Here is a 20,666-nt window from a genome sequence, read left to right on the forward strand (position 1 = left end):
CAGTGCCATATGCTGCTTTATGTTGTTAAAACACTTTACATGTTTTATCAAAAGTGTAGGGAAATTATTTAACTCAAATGTCTGTCTTTTCTCCTGCATCAGAATGCTATTGCACCTGCTTCTTGCATGGGTTAGATCATTTCCATGGAGGCAACAATAAATCTATCAGAATAAAAAGGAAGATGATGGCACTGCAATTAAAGCCTAAATATCTAACAGTGATGTTTGCATCGCAGAGACAATTTTTCTGTAAACATACGACACAGTGAGAGAGCTCGTTGTCAAGCCTCAACACTTTTATGTTTGTCTCGTGGGTAAAATACTGCTTGCTTTATACCTTGTACTAACAGACAGCGTGAATGTGAAGAAAAAGTAACATAGCATTTTGTACGTTATATATGCTGCTGCTTTGTACTGCTTATTGACTGGAGACTAAAGTCCTTAGGTTACCTGCGTGTGACTCTTCCTGAAGCACTGGCACTTTTGTTGCTTCAGGACATGCCATGTTTCAGGATTATTATCAACACTACTGCTGGAAATGCAATTTTTTAATTACTAGTGGAGCTGTAACTGATGGTAAACTTCAGATGAAACAGAAGTTAAAAATGATACTAAATTTCATAACTTTGAAGCAGCTTATTTTCAATCATCTAATCTGTTTTTATTGATTTTAGATGGTGTACCTTATGTTAAAAAAAAAAAAAGTTGAAATGAGGTGTCATATGCTTTTGTTGCCGTTAGTTCCAGTTCTATAGCTGAAAACATGAGTATGGTTCTCCCTTTAAATATAAGGCAAATAGTTCAGACTATATTTTTCATCATGAAGGAAGGAAGAAGAATAAATTGATGGACTACTTGAGATTAGAAAGGAAAGTCCTCACCAGCCACATTGCACGTCAGAACATACAGAGTTCTAAACTGAGAGCAAAATATTGTTTAGTGACTTCCTAAAAGATAGGTTACATTCAACTCCAGTGGTATTTAATAACAGTAGTTTTGCTAAGACATGGGAAAAAAAACATGCAATGACCAAAATTTGTAGTTGTTAAAAGGAGATAGGATATGGATGTACGTCAGGAGGAAAGAGAAGTAATTGCTGAACAGCAAATCTCAACTGAAAAAGGATTTTCTCTGTGCTGTGAGGTATTTCTCAGCAAGCCTTCTGAAATGAGGGCAAGGAGTATGAACTCTCTAGTTAAGAACAGTGCAATTTTTTTTGTCTTTTTAAATAGTTGATTTTAAAAAGAAACAACTTGTAGTTTTTCACCTTATGAAAATACTTCAGCCAAAAAAGTGGGAAGTGTGAAATATGAAATATATTGAGGTTTCCATTTATGAATGAAAATGTCTGATTTCTTTATGCTTCTGAAAGCACAATAATTATCATGTTCTTGATTTGTAATAATGAGGTCAACTGAAGCTTACCCTTTGGGATATACACACTGACAAATACTTCGCTTGCTATTAAGAATTAAAAAGGTGTTGTAATCCTAAAAATACATTTTTCATTAATTCACTGGTGAGGATTTTCTCCTTTTTCAATTAAGAAAAATGACGTTTCTTAGCATTTATTCTGAACTTTGTTTAAATGCCTGTGACATCTGTATCGTGTAGGTTGTGTTTGTGAAGAATTCCTACCTGGGTACAATTTATTTAATCTTAGGGCTGGTCTCGTTCTGGTTCTGTCTTTGAGTAAGAAAGGCAGGAATCTTTCCTTATAGGCCTAGGCTAAATGCAGCTGGTAAGATATTGGCAGTTACCTAAATGGCTGTATGAGGGCAGCTCTGAAAATAATGCCTCCTATTTTATTATGTTGGCTCACAATGCCACAGGTGTATGTTGGTGGTATGGAAGTAGAGGCTGAACCCTCCTGCTAATGTGCAGTTACATTTTGTTGCTGTGTGACGTGGCAGCAGAGAGGCAGTCTGACACAAGGACGTCTGACAAGGAAGCACATGTGAAGCAAAGGTATGGAACTGAATTCCTCCATGCAGAAAAAAATTGCATCCATTGACAGCCGTTAATGCTTGCTGAATGTTTATGGAGACCAAACAGTGGATGTGAGCAAAGTAAGACAGTGGGTGGTGTATTTTAGTAATGACACTGCCATAGAAGCTCTGAAACAGTGGGTCACCTCTGCTGGTGCAGATTTTTGTGAGCATGGCATGCAGGCTCTTGTTCATCGCTGGGGAAATGCATAGCTAATGGCGGTGACTATGATCAAAGAAGTGTTTTGTAGCTGAGAAGTTGCTCTATCAAATAGTGTTATTGTGTTCTTTGTATCTGTTGTGGTTTCCATGGAAATAAAAAGGAGGCATTACTTTTGGAGCAGCCTATGTAACTCAAAACATAAAAGCTGAAGATGAAAACTAGTAAGTAGATAAATCTTACTATAAAGAACTGTCTTCATGAAAATACTTAAGACTTTCAAGTGTCATAGAATAATTCTGGAATAAATACATGAGACTCACAGAATTTTTGTTTATTTCAGTTCTGAAGATGGTGGTTTATGAAACAATTTTCTGTACTTGTTGCTGATGATAAGATCTTCTGTAACTATTGAACATCTAATGGATGCATTAAGCTAGCTCTCAAGTTTAGCATGCTGTTTGTATTAAAATTATATGATTTAAATAGAACCTGAATTGTATAAACTGGTAGTGTAGTAGAGCTTTCTAAATTACATTTTTTCTTAGAGATTTGTTTTTCTATTTCTCCACTGACATCAGAAATTATGACAGAATATATGGCCTGCAGTGGATCAGAACTATGGAACACCTCAGATCCAAGTAATGTGCTACCAGTTTGGTTCAGTTTGTCTTACAGTTTGTTCAATGGAGTACTATTTGCTTAAAATAATCTTTGTCATCTGAGTTTAGGTGGCTTTATATGCTATACATTTAATCTTCAGAAATGAAAGTAGAGTTTTAAGTACCTTCTTTTCCACTGTACTAGATTACAAAATGTTTTTAAGTAGTAAGAAGAAACATTTTTTGCACTCTTCATAAGGTTTCAGAGTACGTGTATTCATTCATCTCTTGAAATTACAGCAGTTATAATGTGAATCTAAAAGTCAAATGTTGAACACCTGCGTGATTTTTATATACAGATTTTCTGAATAGATTTTCCTGTGCTGATATGCTAACTGTGGGTCTTCTGAATGCTGAAGTTCAAAGCAGTGCCTTTCTCATTTCTCTGTCTTATGTGTCGTCTTCTGAATGACCTTTTTTCTTTTTTTTTTTTTTTTTTTTTTTTTTTAATTTTAAACATCAGCCAACAGCTCAGATTTTGCAGGAGAGAGGAAGCGTAAAAACAATTTTCTTGATGTGTGTGCTGTTGTGGTGCATTGTGACATGTAATTCTCGAGACTCTAGATTGATTCCAGTTAATTACTTTCTGGAAGCTTCTTTTTAGAATACCTATTTGAAAAGGCTCATGAGCTATTTTATGACCATGTCTTAAAGAAGATTGGTCGTTGTCACATTAAGCAAATATACCTTTTGTATTACTGTTTTGTTGAAATCTTTATTTTTCTCTGTGAGAAGAAAATAATGTACCTTGTTCATAGTGTACTGCAGGTTAGCAAGAGTGCTTTCCTTTAAGTAAGTATTATTCTTGCATCAGTTGTTTTGTGTAGTTCTATCTGCTAATCTTTGCAATTTGATGCCTATGGAACACTGAGGGCATGTTTTCACTTAACTACTGTGGGATGGAAGAGGCGTATTAAGCAATTTTAAAAAAAAATAGGTTCTGTACTCAACATTTTACAGTGATGAGATGTGGTTATACTTTAAAATGCATTTATGATAAATTGAATATGGAGATTACTGGACACAATACAGTTAGGAAGCGTAAAGTATTCGTTATTAACTAATTTCTACTCTATTAAATATCATGTCAGATAAAAAAATATCCCAGTACATTTGCTCTTTTCAGTACAAGTCATCAGCATTATATGTCCTTAAATTGATTTCTATTGATAATACATCTGAATCACCTTTTAAAATCACCTTTTAGGAGTGCTGTAAACATTGGAGAAGCCACATAAATATTCTTAATAATGCAGCATCTATGTATTCTGTAATTTCTAAGGTATTATAGGGGGAAAAAGAGCAATTAGCAGTAATAGTATAGTGCTTCCAGAGAGTTCCATAAAGCTTGGAGTACAACACTGCCAACTGAAACTAAAATCCAGAATAGAAAGCATTTGCAATTAGAATGTTTGCTGTTTTCATAGTCCATCCACTCAGACCTCAGAAACTTCCCAAATGTTTTCAAGCATACCAGCTCCTGTTTCTGTTACACTATAGACATGAGTCACTTTTACTACGTATTTTAATGGCTTAACAGGTAGCAGAATGCTTTTTTGAAACTATTCTCTCACCTCCTGAGGAGTAGTGATGTAAAGTAGATACATCAACTTGTATGACCAAAGGACTTTAAGTCTTTTATAATTAAAAATGAAAAATAAATATTTTGTCTAAAGCACACCTAGCAATCCCACTGTACTATTCTCTGCCTAAATACAGAGTAATAACATCTTTCATAGTACATCTGTTGTAGATGTCAAATGTTCAGCTCATAGATCAAAATGAATACTCCTTCCAGTTTAGAGCTTTCCAAACACAGTTTCTGCAACTCAGAACTGTGGAGCTCTTGTAGTCTGCTGGTGCTGTGTGATCTTTGAGAAGCTATTTGTCATTGATATCTGGCTTTACCTGTCTATAATCTTGATTTTTCTTTTTTAGAGGCAGCCAAACAGAATGGTTGTTTACAAAACAGATTTTCTGGGTGCAAATGTTGGGAAAAGTGTAAGCATATCTAGTGAAAAAATTAGATGTTTGAAGATATGCAAAATACAGTAACTGAAAAGTGGCAAGAATTGAATAGGAGAGTAAGAAAACCCTGCCTGTGTAATGCACTGGGATGGGGTCCCGGAGCTGCAGTGCTGTCCACTGAGCAAGGACACCATTCTGCAAGGTCATGGCTTAAAAGGTCAAAAGGCAAGGAAAATAAAACTCCATGTGGCCATTTTAAGAAAACAAGGCCCCAGCTTTAAGTCAGTGATTTACGGAGAATCAGTTTCTGAAATGCTGAGATTCTAACATTCAACTTTTTAGGTTCCAGAGCGCTATGTAACATCATTATGAACATAGGTGAAACCCAAGCTAATTTTTGAAGAACAAAGTGCTTGTCTGTAAAATGTGTTTGGAAAGACTCATGAGATACTGGCATCTGTTCTTGAATTCCATCCATTCTTGAACTGTTGCTCAAACTGAACATTCCAGTAGTCAAGCGAGTATATTGGTCAGCTGGACAGAGAACATGGTGCTATGTGTTTTCATAGGTACTTGGAGGTATTGCATATACTGATAGTCCTATGTTTCATGTAAATATTTTGCACTACATAGAGATGGATGCAGAAGAGTCTCATGGCTATTTGCCCTCTTGTAGAGAAGGTATTCAGAAGGGAGCAGCCAGATGAGAACAGAGGGCTGTGGCTGTACGTGCATGTATTTATATTACGGTTTTATCACAACTTGAATACTCTGTTCTCTGAGCAATTATTTTTTGTTGTTTTTATCACTTCAGCTTTACTTTGTGACAGCACAGGTAACTTTTTCCTTAGATAAAAGTAAAGCGTAGATAAAGAACGTAAACGAACAGTTACATTTCAAGAACATTAATGCAGATTGTAGTATTAAACTGAGTGGTTTAACCTTCAATAATGACTTAGATTATGTGCTGAATTGTGCTGCTCATCTGTATAAGAAAGATCCTTGTTCATAAAATATAGCAGAGAAGTGTGCTGGGATATTGGTTTGGTAGATGTGAAAAAAAGCTTAATTCAGAATATTTTTGGAGTTGAAATGCAGCGATAGAAAATTGTTGACTGCACCTTAGATTGTCTGAAAGTACTCTTAACAGTTTAAAAGACTTTTCCTCGCTCAATATGAAGAAGTTGTCAAATTTTGGATATTCCAATATTCTTTAGTTTGCAATATAAATTACTGTACTGACAAGAAAATGTGAGCTAAAGGTAATTCATGGTCAGTACTAGTCCTTCCTTTTTCCTGTCTTCTCATCTCTCTACAGAGGGATTCAGCCAAACACCTTGTATTTAATCTATGCGCAGCTGAGGCTACCGTTGTAAACATCTGGTTAGGTAGTGTCACTGTGCTGCAGTTTCTCAAAGGGAGATAAATTGTGTTAACTGCTGACAATTAATTTCTTTTTTTTTCTCACAGTAACAATTATTTTACCATTTAAACATGGATTTTCCCTAGATTTATCAAATATAAGTTATTTAATATTAAATATACTCTTGACAGCCAAGTAAGGTGTGAAAAAATATAAATGGAAATCTAATTCTGCTGAATATGAGACCAGTGGGACATTCAGCTGTAGCTCTTGAGTTTGGACATTTCTGAAATGAACTCAACAGTTTTTAAGGAAGTACACATTATTTCACTTGCAGTTAAACTTAGCAGTGCTTTACCTGAACTATTCATTCTGCACATAAGAATTTCTCTTTGAGATATGTACCTTACAAAACAGCTGAGAAGAATCAGAAGCCATTTTTAGTATCTCCCTGGGTTTTGAGGGCTTAAAATATATCCTGACTATACCCACGCTCTGTCCCTTCATGATAATCATCCCAAAATATGAAGGAAATTACTTCAATAGAGAGGTGTATTTTCATGCATGTACTACAAAATCTGTTCCTTGACCAAAGTGTCATAAAACATTTCTGCCTCTCAGTAGTGCTGACAAATTTGCAGACATAACTGTCTGTGAAGCTGCAAGATAAAGTGAAGTAGTGAAATGTATTTTTTTATTTTTATTTTTTTTGGCTGGGGTTGGGGGGGACAGGGAAATGATTGTTGTGGGTCTGTGCATGCCATCAAGTGCTCTGACATGAATGCTGCAGGGAATGGGATGGTGAAATTAGCAGCTCTGCAGCCTCCACTAGCACGTAAGGATTCTGGAGGGGGTGAGGAGAGCACTGGGTGTGGCCATGTGGGGCTGCTCCTCTAGCTGAAGGAGGCATACTTTGACTTTATAGGCTCTGTTGGTTTAAGAGGGCAACCTTTCAATTCACTTCTACACAGTGCTGATAATTTAGGACTTGACACAGATAATTGTCTAATTTTGGAGGTTGTTATGTTTTGTGATGTGAACTTAGCTGTGTAGAAAAGAAATGTTGGATGCAAAACCTTTGCTTCCTCAACACCAAGGAGGACTCAAGCCTTGAATGTCTGGAGTCTTGTAGAGTTAGAGTTAGTCACAGGAATCACAGAGGAGTCAGCTAGCACATGTGCTCATTAAGTGTATTGGATGAAAATATGTTATAAAATTCATCTTATTTGTGCTAGCATAGAGGAATTTGCAAGGATACCTCCTTCTTAGGCATGAGTCATTGAAACTGGGCCAGGGTACTGGCAGTAATTTAAAACAGTGGGTAGGTGAGAAAAGATGCTAACAGGGCTTGCTGGATGGAAAGCAGTGATCAAAAGCAGCAAGAGCAAAAGGATGCTGTCAGTGCTCCCACATGCTGTTAGACAAACATGTACTTCAGACTAAGTAGGTTGTGAATTTCTTTCCTAGCATGGAGATTACTGTATTTTTGAATGTGTGAATGCAAAGGTTTATCTCAGTTTTCTCCATCCTTGTTTCGGCACCTGCTAGGAGATCAAAAGGTTGTCTATATCGTCTTCCCTTCAGCTCTATTCATGAGGTAGCTAGTTGGTTTGTCTCATATGCTGAAAGTAAAATGTAGTAGAAAACTTATGTATACAGATGCCCCTCTCCAGGTATTGACAAGCAGCAGTCAGCCAAGTCAAGTTTTTGTTTCCAAAAGGAAGTTTGGAAGATCAGCTGGCAAAGTTCAGTTCATTACTTCTGTTCTTAACTGCGTAGAACTGTTATTTCTACCAAATTTATTTCTGTAGATATTTGGGAATTCAGTACTACAAACTTTTTCGACCAGTTGAAATACGGCTTTTGGAGACATTTAACCTATACAACATGGCAACGCAACCTGAATAAGTTACTAAAACACACACACATCTCTGCGCATATATATATAGGCATAAAGATAAATAAAATACAAGGCAAAAATAGAATCATAAGGCTACATTGCAGCAATCTCTAAGTATAATTAAATCACTGGTTTGTAAAAGGGCTTTTTATTATATACAGTTACATTTTATTACTTCAACTGCAAGATAAACTGCCTTTTAAATTACAATGAAAAAGCTATTAAGTAGAATAATAACATCAATGCAATTTTAAAAACCTGAGTTTCCAAATATTTATTCCTATGGTTAATAGCTTTCTGTGTGTGCTGAGTTCAGCATTAAAATTTTTATCTAAACAAACTTAGCTGTAAGTGTGCAATACCAAGTACAAGAATGTAATTAAAACAAAATCCCTAACTACTATGTATTTTACTGTAGCTGAGCTATTACAATTTGTCCTTGTGGAAAATAAAAAGAAAGTATCAATCTATTATACATCCTTCCAGCTGTAGTTTCAGATGCATTTAAAAGGAAAAGGCACTAAATACTACTGACAGAATTGTAAGTACATCTAAACATATTGCTCTAAGCTGCAGAACAGTATTTTAGATAAACATTGGTTTTTTTTGATCTTGTCATTGCTTGAAAAAGGTGAATTGGACAGTACAGAGCTTCACTTCAATGAAGTGAAGTTTGTTTACAGTGAAATTCCTGAGTGTGTATATGGAAACTTTGTCCCTGTCTTTGTCATGCTCATAAACAAAAAGATATGCCACTATTTTGGCATCGTACTTTGATGGTGGTAGAATTGTTTAAAGTAAAACACATAATTAAACTTCTGAATATAGTCCCTTTTATTGCTGAAATGAGGCAAATTTAGAGTAGAATACACTCAAGTTGGTTTCGTCTCTACGTAAATATATTCAGCTCTGTAAAATCACAGAATCATTAAGTTGGAAAAGGCCATTGAGATCATCTAGTCCAACTGTCAACCCATCACCACCATGCCCACTGTGTCCCCTTATCTACCTTTTTCTTGAATACTTCCAGGGACAGTGACTCCAACGCCTCCTTGGGCAGCCTGCTGGAATGCCTCACCACTCTTTCTGAGATGCATTTTTCCTAATATCCAAACTGAACCTCCCCTGGCACAACTTGAGGCCATTACCGCTTATTTTGTTATTACCTGGGAGAGGATGCTGACCCCACCTTGCTACAATCTCCTTTTGAATAGTTGTAGAGAGTGGTAAGGTATCTGCTGAGCATCCTCTACTCCAGACTAAACAATCCCAGTTCTTTCAGCCTCTCCGCATAAGACTTGTGCTTCAGACTCTTCACCAGCTTCATTGCCCCTTTTTTTTTTTTTATTGTACTGATGTCCCTCCAGCTTTCTAGCAGAGGGTATAGGTGAGAAAAAGAGTAAGAATTTGTCATAACTATATACTGGCAAGCAATATCATAGAATCATAGGCTTGTTTGAGTCAAAAGGGACAGGGACCTTTAAAGTTCTTGTCCAACTCTCCTACAGTGAACAAGGACATCTACATCTGGATCAGGTTGCATTTGCAACATTCAAGCAGGTTGCACTACTACATGTTGGTGCAGTTACTGACATTCTGCCATCTTCCAAGATACCTGTCTTACTGTTGTGTAGAATTTTCTGATCTGCAGGAGAAGTGATAGATTGGAAAAAGTATGTCTTCTAAAGCCAGTCAGCCCAAAGTACAGAACAGATTGACTATAATAACCATGTTGCTTCTATCAGGTATGCTATAGCATTAGGATGACAATTGAGCAGACTTGTTTGCTGTGACAGAGGAATCAGTAGCCACCTTGCATAGTGGTTGGATAGGCAGGTGGGAGCTTTATGTTAAATAATTGCTTAATTGTTTTATTAAATCAGTTGAGACCTGTCCATTAGTCATCCTGAGATGATCCTTGAGTGTTTGAAGTTGGTGTTGTCCCTTCTTCCTCCTACAAGAGTAGTGTCTTATCACAGTAAAAGTTTCAGTTTTAGGAAGAGAGCAAATTACTCTTCACTGTTAAACTCAGGAGTTCCCTGAAAGGAATGCTGATTATTTTATCATTTGTAGGTGCTGGACATCTAGCAATCCAATTGAAATTCTTGAATCTCATCCTAGTAAAAGGACACACAGAGCTTTTAGAGAAATGATTGAAACTATACTACATAAAATAATGTGTATCTTGTAGTTGTTGCATTATTAAATACAGTAATTAGGGAAAATCAACGATGTCTGAAAGTAATAAAACTTCTAACAGGTTTTCTCTTCTTATGTTAGTAAGTATTTTAAGTAGAGTCAAAGTGCAGTGACTACTGTATACCCTGAGTCTTTCATGTGAGTAGTCTCTTTTAGTGATGACTTGCAAATGAAAACTGTTCCCTTCTTGAATATTCATAGAACAGAATGGTAGAGCAATGCTATTGTGTCTGCATTTATTCTTCACTTTATAAATATGCCATTATGGCAGTCAAGTCACCTAGGCCTATTTATCTGTCACTTTATCTGTACAAACTATGAACAAAAGGAAATGGAATGATGAAAAATCTGATCTTGCAGGCATTTATACGTGTATCTTTAATTTAAAGATCATTCATGTGAATAAGTTTATCTTAAAGTTGATCTGCTGAGCTGGTATCATCATTGTTTCATGTAATTTCTCAATGCTTTCCACTTTCCAAAGTTTTTCGTGGTGAATTCTCTGCTGCAGGGACTTCTGTCCCATATGCAATGATTTAATACGCAGTACTATCATCTGGTGTTACATTTATTAGAATTTCGTACAGCGCTTCATCTAACTCATCTGCTTATCTTTTTTTTTTTTTTCACTGAGAGAGTGGTGATGTGCTGGGACAGGCTGCCCAGAGAGGTTGTGGATGCCCTGTCCCTACTGGTGTTCAAGGTCATGTTGCATGGGGCCCTGGGCTGCACGATCTAGTACTTGATCTTGTGGTTGGCAGTCCTGTCTGTGGAAGGGGGTTGTAACTTGATGATCCTTGAGGTCCCTTCTAACCCAAGCCATTCTATGATTTCTGTTTTAAATATTCTTGAAAGATACCTGAATTTTTTTTCTTTTCTCAGGAAAGAGATTATTTTTACAAAAATACTGTCTTCTAGGTGCTTTTGTATTTTGCAGAAAGGTTGAGCATAGAACACTACTTTTCAGCCAAGTGAGTTGAACATTAAAAAAAAAAAAAAAGGGAAGCCAAAGAATGTAACTGGTTAGCTTTTGAATATAAGCAAATGCAAACTCAATCCATGTTTGAGTTCAGTGCCCCTCTCCTTCTCCCAGAACAACATTACAGTAAGAGATCTCTTTAATGATATAAGAAAGAGTGCTTCAGTGCTCAGATCTGATAGTAAAGTGTCGTTTTCTTGTAGTACAATTATACTACTTTCTCTGAGCTCCTGAAGGAGAAGAAAGGAGTCCAAACTGATGCTGTGCAATTTTATAGAGCTTTTTCACTTCTTTACTGACTTAAAAAAAAAAAAAAAATTCACCCAAGAAATCCCTACCTCGTAATTGTTCTTAAAACGACGTTTTGTCCAATTTCTAAATTATGTATTAGGAAGGAACTTAGCATATACACTTTATATTTTGACTAAACTATAAAGCAGCTGAACATCCCTTGATAGTTTCAGCCTTGTTCCTGAAAGCCAAACTTAATAAAAATCACTATGACTTTCTGTAAGTCTAGTTTTAAATATTGTTTTTTTCCAATGAAACAAGAAATAGAAGCTTTGAGGATGGTTAAACTTGTCTAAGCTGCCTGAAAAATAAGTGAAGTGGAGCTGGTTTTTTTTGTTCATTTTAAGCATCTTAAAAAGAAGCTTTTTCAAGATACCTAAAGCTTTTTCAAAATACCTACATTATATATATACATATTATATATATATTATTATATATATATAATATAATTATTATATTATATATATATTATTATATATTTTTTTATATTACACTCTTTGCATAACACTACTTCCCATCATTTTCCTTCTTTTTCACCACACCAAGATACCATAGTTACTGTCCCTCTTAGGAGCAAAGACCAATGGTGACGTCTGCATGCTATCTCACTGAGTCTCCGTATCCTCCTCTTCACACAGAACTGGGTTATTCCCTCACCTTTCCATTTTTCACATCCTGATGGCTAAATCTTTTCTCCATTAAATAGGACAGCTTAGCACATCTATGTCATAAAGGATCTTGAAAGCACCCTGCCTGACTTTCCAGTGCTTCTCCCCACAATGTTCCTAGAGAAAATCTTTAATAGTTCATAAAAAAGATATGTAAACTTGTACATACATATGTGTGCATATATATATATGTATGTACATTATATATATATATAATATATATATGGTGTTTATATATATAATATATATATAGGTGCTTTCAAGATCCTTTATGACATAGATGTGCTAAGCTGTCCTATTTAATGGAGAAAAGATTTAGCCATCAGGATTTGAAAAATGGAAAGGTGAGGGAATAACCCAGTTCTGTGTGAAGAGGAGGATACGGAGACTCAGTGAGATAGCATGCAGACGTCACCATTGGTCTTTGCTCCTAAGAGGAGTATCGAGTGGCAGATCTCTTCTAAGCAGATGCTTTAAGTTTAAATGGAAGGCAAGTGTGTGGGGGTTCTCAGGGACAGTAACTGTGGTATCTTGGTGTGGTGGAAAAGAAGGAAAATGATGGGAAGTAGTGTTATGCAAAGAGTGTAATATAAAAAGTGAAAGGAAAGGGTGGAGGACAGTTAATAAAGCAAGTACATTGAGGCTTTATGTCCTCATTCTAGAGTGTCTGTTCACAAGCTGTACGTTATTTAGGATGTTTGGTTTAAATTTGTTTCTTCCCTTCTGCACTAGCTTTGCTGTGGAAATATTTCTGCTACTCCTCATGTATTTGTGCATAATTTTATGATGCACCTCAGTAGCTTATGATGTAATCCTATACTGACATCATGTAATGCATGTAGACTCTAACTGACATGCATGGATAGGGCATGCAGAAGGACTCAAGTGTGTACAAAGGCAGAATACCCTGTCCCTGAGTAACTGGAGCATCTCCACGTCAGCAGAGTATTAAGTGTTGAGATCATATGCCTGTTTCTAGTTAACTTGCCAAAGTTAAGTGATACTAGAGCCTAATTTTAAAAGACTTTCATTTCAGTTTGGCACAGTGTAGTAGAAAACCAGCTGAAGCACTGCACTAAACTATTGGTTTTTTCAGAACCCTTTGGATTGTAGCTGTGATTTGTGGCTTCTGGATGCTGTGGGTCTTTTCACACAAGCAGTTTCTTGGCTTGCTCAAGGAAGTGCCTCAGACTTGATAAAAAATGTGCTGCTTGGCACTAGCGATGTCTGCTGCCTATGTTAGAAAGTCACGTGTGGGATCAATTCAGCTTTAGTTAGGCAGTAAAATGAAAGGATTCTCCTGCCCTATCATCACCACCTATCCTGAGTGGCTGGTTTGTGTACTTGTTACATACAATTTATTCTGTAGCATTTTCTATTTAAGCAGTTAGCTACTGGAATGTATACTTGAACCTTTCTTCATGTGAATTTGAACATCAAACTGATTTGTAAAGCTCAAATGTGTTCATGGATAATTCACAAGTCAAAAGAGTTGTTCTCTGTAAAAATACTAATGGAAAGAGTTCACCAGTCACTGGTGGGAACTTAAAATGTAAATCAGCTCAAATCAGTGACCTGCTGAATTTTGCAACATGAAGCTGTTTGAGGTAGGCATGGGAATCTGAATGCTATGATTTTATACAGGATCTATGCCAAGGTTTCTGTTGAGACAGGATGAGTTTTTTGGCAACTAGTTACAAAAAAGAGGAAAAGCTGATTATTTTTATTGAATTTTACTGTTTCATTTATGTTGTTGAGAAGACTTTCAGTACCTCTGTTTACTGTAGCACTGCATTGTTAGATGCTAGCCCATATGTGGGTTTTGTTTCAAAATCAATTGGCATGACTTATTTAACTATACATGGAAGGTTTATAAATGTCTTAATCTTTTTTTCATATCCTGTGTCAATTTGATGGAAAAAAAAAACACTGGAGTTTCTGCAGAATTTCAGGAAAGCCAAACATCTTATGAAATGTGCTTTTTTGTTTGTTTTTTTTTTTTCTAAAAATGGTCTGGGTAGTTGAAAGAATCCGTTTACAGCAAATATCTCAGGTTTTGAAGCAACAAATGAGATCTTTCAGAATTTTATTGCTTATTAAGAATTTTACGTACTTAAAGAGAAGAAAAGTGTGAGAGTCTAGTGATTTGTGGTCAAGCAGGGGTGCCACTGACATCTAGGGAAAAACTACAAATTCTGGTGGTTCAAAGACTCATGTTTCCTATCCATCTGAAAGAAAATTTCTGGAAAGATACAGCGTAGTGTTGTGGTTTAACCTGGCAAGCAGCTAAACACCACACAGCCCTTTGCACACTTCCCATCTGCCACAGTGGGATGGGGGAGAAAAACAGAAAAAATGTAGAACTCATAGGTTGAGATAAAAACTATTCACTAAGAAGAGAAAAATAACATAATTACTGTAGTGTGTGTGTGTGTGTGTATGTGTGTGTATATATATATACACAACACATATGTGTATGTAGATATGTATACATATATATACCAAACAAGTGATGCACAAAATAATTGCTCACCACCTGCCAACCAATGCCTAGCCAGTCCCCAAACAGTGGCTGCACCTGCCCCCTGGCCAATTCTACTTAGTTTTACAGTTTTTTCACATGATGCCATATGGTATGGATTATCCCTTTGGCCAGTTCAGGTCACCTGCCCTGGTTCTGTCCCCTCCTACCTCCTGTGCCCTGCAGTCCCCTTGCTGGCAGGATGGTATGTGAAGCTAAGGAAACTGAAATGTCCTCAGCTCTGTACAGCACTGCTCAACAACAACTAAAACATCAGTGTGTTATCAACATTGTTTTTCTCCTAAAGCCAAAACATAGCGGTGTACTGGACATTATGAAGAAAACAAACTCTGTCCTAGCTGAAACCAGGACATGCAGCTGATAATGAAAACAAATTTAAATCTTAGAAAAGTGACACTGGCATAGAGAGAAGGTGTTTTCTTGAGCAGACTCTTGACTTTATTATCATTGGACACTTCTATTAAAGTCAGCAGCAGCTGGCTTATGTTTGTGCAGGAGGACTTGCAATAGCAACCCTGCTGCTGTGTGTAATTGGCACAGTAATTTAGAGTTCTATTTTTGACAGCTGCTCAGGATTTTGTAGCAGATAATTCTCAGATGTTGGCAAATGAGAAGCAGTACACCTACAGTGACCACTGGTAGGTGTACAGTCCTTTATTGTTTTTTTTTTGATGTAGTGGCCAGAATGGTAGACTTGCTTTTTTACTGAAGTCCGTCAGTCCACACACCCTCCCCAATTAGGACTTACTCTTTTAATTTCCAGTTTATCAAAGTGAACTGCATTCACCAGGATGGGGCTATGCTTGATTCTATGCTTGTGTAAAGCTCTAGTCCATAGTTTAAAGCTCTTTATGTGGATTTTGATAGTCTTTTGTTCAAACCCATCTCTTCCTTTTCTTTTTTCCTACATATTCCACTTCTTTTTTCCCCTCTTGGGCCATTTTTGGCAGGGAGAGGAGAGTAGTTCCTATAAAGCTCTGTCATTTGAAAGGCTAAAATTGAGTCATTTTCACACTCTGGAGTATTCAGTTCTTGAATTATAATTGCACAGTTAACACAAAACACAGAAATAAAAATATCAAAGATGGCATATTTATCTTAGGAATACTTATGTCACATCACATTCTTCTTTGCACATAATACCCTTTTCATATAAAATATTTCAATTGACACATTTTACTGCAGAGAACAAGAAATCTAATACATCTCACGATGAATTCCATTTAGAGATATGTTGTAAAATTAATTTAGATTTTCATGTTCTCAATGGAGATACCTACCAAAAGCTCTCAGTATCCATGATGTAATTTTTCAGATTTGTTAGGTTTGGTGTTACATGGATCGCCCACGGTAGAAACCTGTACTCGTACACTTGATTGCTTTGGCTCTTCTTCAGTATGCACTCAAAAGTTCTCAGTGAAAAGGAAGGGAATAAAATGAGCAGAGATCTTAAAAAAAATAAAATGTGGGGGAGATGAAGTTGGACACTTTTTTTAAGTACAACCTTGTAATATAAGGGGAAAAGTCTGTAGAGAGACTTGGGTGTCTGCCTCCAACTGTCTTGGATCTTTGACAGCAGAATTTTCTTCTAGATGTTGTACAGAGGGTGAGAATTGAAAAAAAGAATTTTTTTTTTTTACTACAGTGTTCCAAACTTCGGTCTTATTTTATCAGATTTAAAGTTGTCTCTTAATAATAGAATTAGATTTAAGATGAGCTGACGCAGACAGTAAATGACGACATCTAATTGATGATACTGGGTAGTTATTCTGCCTGTGTAGTTGGTAGGAAAAGGGTACCATTTCCAGAGGAAAATTAGAGGAAGTGCTCTGGAGTCCCTCAGCACGTGATCAAAATATGCTGTCAGTACAGCAAGAAGGGGCTAAGAGAAACCTGCTCTTGACACAGGGAAGGGATGGGAGGAGGGATGGCTCGTGAGAAGGCTGGTAAACTGGGAGAAGAGCTAAAAAAATCAGGCTGCCCTGCTGTAGAAGGATGGAACAGGTCAAGGTTGGATGGTCGATGGGTCTTCTGATGCTTTACTGGCCAACTGACCCTTTGGGGACACTGATATTAGTCGTCACGATTGTAAAGTCATTGAGGTAATGTTAAATCTTCAGAACATGGGGAGAGGGGAAATTCAGGTAGCTGTGGCGCTTGGATAGGCCTTTCTGCTTAAAATAGGATTGGGTCACTGTGGAGCTTGCAGTCCTGATCTCATATGTGCACCAGCTGCATTGCCTAGTGAAGGCTTGGGCCAGCAATGTTCTCTTGTGGCCTACAGCTTACTTTGAAGGAAACACAAGAACATGATCATACAAGGAAATTTGGTTTGTTGTAGGGTATCCTTGGGACAGATGCTGTTGTACTTTATAGGCTGCTTTATTCCCACAGCCAGTGCTACCATTGAAAGTAAGGTCTGAACTGGGGCACTGAATTTATTTCCTTGTCTCTGAAATAATTGTGTCTCTGGTAACAGCTATTGTATTCTCCATTAGCAGAGAAGGTTCTTAGTGATGAGTGAACGATTTCTTTGTGTAGCCTCATTGTCAGCTTGAGGACTCAGGCTTTCAGCTTGAGCAATGTAGATAAACGATTGTGCTCAAGAGGAATGATGTTAGAGTTATGAACTTGCTTTATCTGTTATAAGTGTACAGAACTCAGGGGAGAGAGTTCAATGTGTAGGTGGGATTGGCTGAAACCAGCCTCAAAGGCCTAAATATCTTTGTTTAATTAAAAAAAAAAAGCATTTTGATCAATTTATTTTTTCCTCAACAGTTTGGTTTCTAACTGGCTAAATAAAACATTTCTTAATTATAGGAAATGTTAAAAAAAAAAAAAAAGGTAGTAAGACAATACAGTGAAATCTACTTATTGAGTGGACCAGATGTCACATTCTATTCTATTTTTTTCCTGTATGTGTTAGAGCTTTCATGGCTTATTTTGTGCTGTAACAGGTAGTGAACACTGAAAATAATGTTAGGATGACAGAAATTTTGTCTTATGCTTTTGGCTGATTCCTCCAGTTAGGACAAGTGATCAAGTTAGCTGTGGAAACAGGATTTCAGTCAGCTCTCAAAAATGCAGATCTGGCAGATGTTATCGCTTCACCTTTTATGAGATGATGAGGTTTAGCAAACCCATGGTGAACATTTGGATTTGAGCAAGTTGAAATAAAGGAAATCTGAGAGGAATAAAGTCTATGAGAGGACTATTACAATAATTTATTGATTATACTAAAATGGTGTAGGGATAGTTGTGGAAGCAGTAGGATTTTTCTCAGGAAACAAGATCCTTGGTAATTGGTAGTATGATGATATAGACATGTAATATATTAAAGTTGTGGATTGGAATTTGTGTGGATTGCCTCTTGAGATGTATTTTATTTATTAAATAAGACTGGGCTTTCAGACGACTGGAGTTTTGTTAAAGTAGTTCTGGGATCACTTGGATTTTCAAAGTGTGGAAGTGAGTACATACTTGCTTCAGTATCTCCAAGTGTAATGATACAAATTACATAAATGAGAAAAAGAGATGTTTTAAGAATGTTTTGGGAAAATTTTACTCAAGGTGATATCCCACGCTATTTGTTAGGCACCTTATTTTATCAAGCTAAGGATATTATGAAAAAGGAGATCACAAGTTTTTGAACAATGGAAATGTATTTTTGGTTCTATAAGGGATCAGTTTTGCCTATTCCTTTCTTCTTAAGCAAATATGTGCTTTTCTTGGATAGATTAAACTCTGAGAAGTTGTATAAACTTCCAAAAAGTAACACTGTTTAACTGAATATCATCTGACTGCAATCTAAACTAATGGTCAGTGTGGGAAATATCTTTTTACTGACCATGGTAGTTACAGAGAATAGCTTTTTAATGTATCCTTATCCAGTCATTGTAACATGGATGAAAATTATGATACCCTCAATTATTCTTTCCCTTTCAGTGCAGTATCTGAAGCACTATTAATTTAAATTTGGTGAGTTGTTTTGCAGGCATATACCTTTAGTTTTAGGTGCCCTGGGGTTTCCACTTCTGCTCTTCTTCATTCATATGTGTTATTTATGAACTGGATCATGATTAAAAGTGAAAGGTAAATTTTTGATTGGCCTACAGATAATTCTCTACCAAAAGAATATTTTTCTGGAGGATGGCTCAGCATGAATTTCCAATTTCTTGTTATATAAAACCAAAGAATAAACTTCCTGTTGGTTAATTTATGTTTAAAACTGTTTTAATTTAGGTGCTAACTGATGCATTAGCACTTGAGGATGAATTAGGACTAGTTGTATTTGTGTAGCTATTGACAATTTTATTATGACCTCTGGGTAAGTCTTTAAAGATACAGTTATGTTTAATCTTTAGTTATCCATAATTAACATTAAGAATGAATTATTATCCAGTTGAAAAAAATAGCTGGAAGAACAGTGATAAATAATTACACTTTCCCACCCCACTGAATGGAAGGACAAAAGATAAGAGTTATCTCTAGGTGGTGATGTGGCTACATTTTCAAAGGAATTTCTTACTTCAGGAAGAGAAGAACAAAGCAAGTTAAATTTCAAGACTCATCCAAAGCAATCAGAGAAATTGTTAGTAAACTGGGTAACAAAGTAGTTTTTTTGTATAAGTTTCTCTTAGTTTACACTGAAGCAGAGCTCAGTTTTGATGCTTCTTTTCCAGGTGATTGTGAGGAACGTATCTAGATTCAAATTGATGAGAGAGAAGGGAGACTTCATAATTATAATGAAAGACGACAAAGCAAGGTGAAATTTGCTGTGACAGTGGTTACTCTTGGAATCTTTTTCTATATCTGTGAAATTCACATGAAAATTAAATAAATTTGAAGGAAACTTTCCTGGGAGGAACAGTAGTTTTATGTGCCTCCAGGACATTACGGTCTGAGTTTATTGTTGTTTATTTTTTCCTCACGGACAATGTTTAATTTGTGTAAAGCTCCATTGTTTCCAGTAATATTTATTGGAAAAGTAGACTTGTGTTATATTTGAATGTGAGGTATGCAATATACAGGTGTCTTGGGAATGTGTAATATATAGTACATAAGATATATGGGCTTGGAGGTGAAGTAAAATAATACTATTCCACCTACATCCTAAATGTTGATTTTGTCCAGTGCTGGCAACAGGAAAATCTCAACCTGACAAGACCTACTGTATCATCAGCTTTGCAGAGAGGAAGGAAGGTTTGTGGACATTGTCTCCTGCAGTTGCCCTGAGGAATACTTCTCACTTCATGTAGAGTGGAACAGTAATCCAATTTTGAGTTTTTTCTTGCCACCCAACCAGGTTGTTGAATGAATCCAGTTGTTTTCCTCAAGTAATCTATGTACATTTTTCTATCCCTATCATTGGATTTAGGAGCTAAGCAGTGTTGATAACACCATGTTTCAGCTGTTTCTGAGCACCAACTCAAGGATGTTTTAGCTTCTGATTCTGCCCTGCCAGTAAGGAGGCTGCACAATAAGCTGGGAGGAGGCACAGCTGGGGCAGATGACCCTAAATGGCCAAAGGGATGTCCCATACAATGTAGAGTCTTGCTCAACAATAAAACTGGGAAAATTGGCCAGGAGGAGCTGCTGCTGCTCAGGGACTGGCTGAGTAGTCAGCAGGTGGTGAACAATTGCACTGTGCATCATTTGTTTTGTGCATTCTATTATTATTATTACTTCTCATTCCTTTTCTGTTTTATGAAACTATCTTTTTAGTTCTACTTTTTTTTCTGATTCTCTCCTGCATCCCACTGGAGGGGAAGATGGCTGTGTGGTGCTGAACTACCTGCCAGGCAAAACCACAACAGTCTGTAACACTGCAACCTTCATACATTTCAAATGAGAGATTTTCTTAAAGCATTGCTATTATTTTAACAATTTATTGTAAAGTCATTGATTTTATGTTGCTTCAGGGAAGATTCAATTTATTACTGTTAA

The 20,666-nt window shown here is 36.5% G+C and overlaps 1 long non-coding RNA gene across 1 annotated transcript in view; it reads left to right on the top strand.

The window, feature by feature from the left end:
• Positions 1-19,583, top strand: part of LOC110401962 — a 51,353-nt gene extending 31,770 nt beyond the window's left edge. The window contains exon 3 of the long non-coding RNA XR_002440717.1: positions 19,403-19,583. This is a non-coding gene — a long non-coding RNA (uncharacterized LOC110401962). The remainder of the gene's footprint in view (positions 1-19,402) is intronic.

Source organism: Numida meleagris, chromosome 1 (assembly GCF_002078875.1).
Source record: "Numida meleagris isolate 19003 breed g44 Domestic line chromosome 1, NumMel1.0, whole genome shotgun sequence".
NCBI classification, from domain to species: Eukaryota; Metazoa; Chordata; class Aves; order Galliformes; family Numididae; genus Numida; species Numida meleagris.